At 63.1% G+C, this 2,500-nt stretch overlaps 1 pseudogene; it reads left to right on the forward strand.

The window, feature by feature from the left end:
- LOC126433789 (large subunit ribosomal RNA) overlaps positions 1-2,500 on the forward strand; it is a 7,957-nt pseudogene that overhangs the window by 1,842 nt on the left and 3,615 nt on the right.

Below are 2,500 nucleotides of genomic sequence, written 5' to 3' on the forward strand. Positions count from 1 at the left end.
AGGGCTGACGCGGAGAAGGGTTTCGTGTGAACAGCCGTTGCACACGAGTCAGTCGATCCTAAGCCCTAGGAGAAATCCGATGTTGATGGGGGCCGTCATAGCATGATGCACTTTGTGCTGGCCCCCGTTGGGCGAAAGGGAATCCGGTTCCTATTCCGGAACCCGGCAGCGGAACCGATACAAGTCGGGCCCCTCTTTTAGAGATGCTCGTCGGGGTAACCCAAAAGGACCCGGAGACGCCGTCGGGAGATCGGGGAAGAGTTTTCTTTTCTGCATGAGCGTTCGAGTTCCCTGGAATCCTCTAGCAGGGAGATAGGGTTTGGAACGCGAAGAGCACCGCAGTTGCGGCGGTGTCCCGATCTTCCCCTCGGACCTTGAAAATCCGGGAGAGGGCCACGTGGAGGTGTCGCGCCGGTTCGTACCCATATCCGCAGCAGGTCTCCAAGGTGAAGAGCCTCTAGTCGATAGAATAATGTAGGTAAGGGAAGTCGGCAAATTGGATCCGTAACTTCGGGATAAGGATTGGCTCTGAGGATCGGGGCGTGTCGGGCTTGGTCGGGAAGTGGGTCAGCGCTAACGTGCCGGGCCTGGGCGAGGTGAGTGCCGTAGGGGTGCCGGTAAGTGCGGGCGTTTAGCGCGGGCGTGGTCTGCTCTCGCCGTTGGTTGGCCTCGTGCTGGCCGGCGGTGCAGGATGCGCGCGCCTGCGCGGCGTTCGCGCCCCGGTGCTTCAACCTGCGTGCAGGATCCGAGCTCGGTCCCGTGCCTTGGCCTCCCACGGATCTTCCTTGCTGCGAGGCCGCGTCCGCCTTAGCGTGCTCCTCCGGGGTCGCGCGGGTGCGCGGATTCTCTTCGGCCGCCATTCAACGATCAACTCAGAACTGGCACGGACTGGGGGAATCCGACTGTCTAATTAAAACAAAGCATTGCGATGGCCCTAGCGGGTGTTGACGCAATGTGATTTCTGCCCAGTGCTCTGAATGTCAACGTGAAGAAATTCAAGCAAGCGCGGGTAAACGGCGGGAGTAACTATGACTCTCTTAAAGGTGGCCAAGTGGCATCGGTGTGGCTGCATCCGGACTTGGCTTTTCGAAGTGCGGTCTTGATGTAGTCGTGCTACTGCTGCGAGGTGCCTTCCTTGGGTTATAGTTACAGGGAGAGTGATGCGCAATACATGGGCCTAGCCCTCTTAGCCTCTCCTCTCCTGCGGTCTTCTCCCCTTCTCGTGGGCCCGCTGATTTTTGCAGAGTGGAAGACCGCACCAGGGGCTTGGGGGGGTTACCAGCCCCCCCTCGCATTATCCCTTTATAGTTGGGGGCAGCCGACAAGAAACAAGAGATGGTGGCCCTTCCGCTGAAGGTGCCACCCCAGCTACCCCAGCACCTATCCGGCCAACCGGCCGTAACGAAAATGCGATAGTTTGTGTAGCTCCCTTTGCTTGCAGTGAGTGCCACCGCACTTTTACCACGAAGAACGGTCTCGGGGTCCATCGCCGCCGCCAACACCCTGCGGCCGCCAACGCTGAGATCGTGACGGAGAGGCATCGCGCGAGGTGGACGGAGGAAGAAGTCCTGTCGCTCGCCAAGGCAGAGGCCGAACTGTTCCTGGAGAGGGACGCCCGGTTCTTCTTTGTAAATCAAGAACTTACCAGGATGTTCCCCGACCGAACGCTTGAGGCAATCAAGTGCCGACGGCGGCAAGCTGCCCACAAGCAGCTTGTCCGCCAATTCATGGAGGCACTTGAGATCGGTCGGGGTGAAGAGCCGGCGTCCCGCCGTGGAGCAGCGAGCTCGCTGCCTGACGCGGGCGAGGCCGCTGCGCCGCCCGTCGACGCAGCCGAGGACTTCGCGGCCGACACCACCGGGCCGCCGCCGGAGGGGCCGACTGACGCCGCCATCTGGGAGCATCTGGCGGGGCTACCTGCTTCCGCCCAGCGTTTCTCTGCCCTGGATCGAGTCATTGGTCTGGGGCGGGGCACGCCGCCCGATGTCATCCTGGGCATGCTCCCGGATGCCCTTGCGTCGGTCGGGTCCAGGGGGGAGAGGTCGATCACCAGGACACAGCGGCCGCGCCAACCATCCAAGCGGCCGCCTGCCGCCCCGCCGCTGCAGAAGCGCAAGCGGCGCCGCTGGGAATACGCGCGGACACAGGACGCCTTCCGTAGGTCGCGTGCGCGTTGCGTGCGCGGCTTGCTGGACGGCACCCTGCTGCAGCCGCCACCCGACATCCCCGGTCTGCTGGACTTCTGGGCGGACCTCTTCACGAAGAAGCCGATCTCCACCGCCGGCTTCATCCGTGACCGCCTTCTCCCGCACTCGGAGCCTGTCGCTCCTGAGTGCCTATGGGGGCCGGTCACACGTGAGGAGGTCGCTGCTGCCTTGCCGCCCAGGGGATCGGCAGCCGGGCCGGACGGCCTGACTCCAGCGGAGCTGCGGCGCCTGCCGCATGAAGTCCTGGTGAAACTCTTGAACCTCTTCCTCCTGGCCCGCGCCCTCCCCGAGCG

The sequence above is a fragment of the Schistocerca serialis genome, unplaced genomic scaffold, assembly GCF_023864345.2.
Source record: "Schistocerca serialis cubense isolate TAMUIC-IGC-003099 unplaced genomic scaffold, iqSchSeri2.2 HiC_scaffold_1173, whole genome shotgun sequence".
Taxonomy (NCBI): Eukaryota; Metazoa; Arthropoda; class Insecta; order Orthoptera; family Acrididae; genus Schistocerca; species Schistocerca serialis.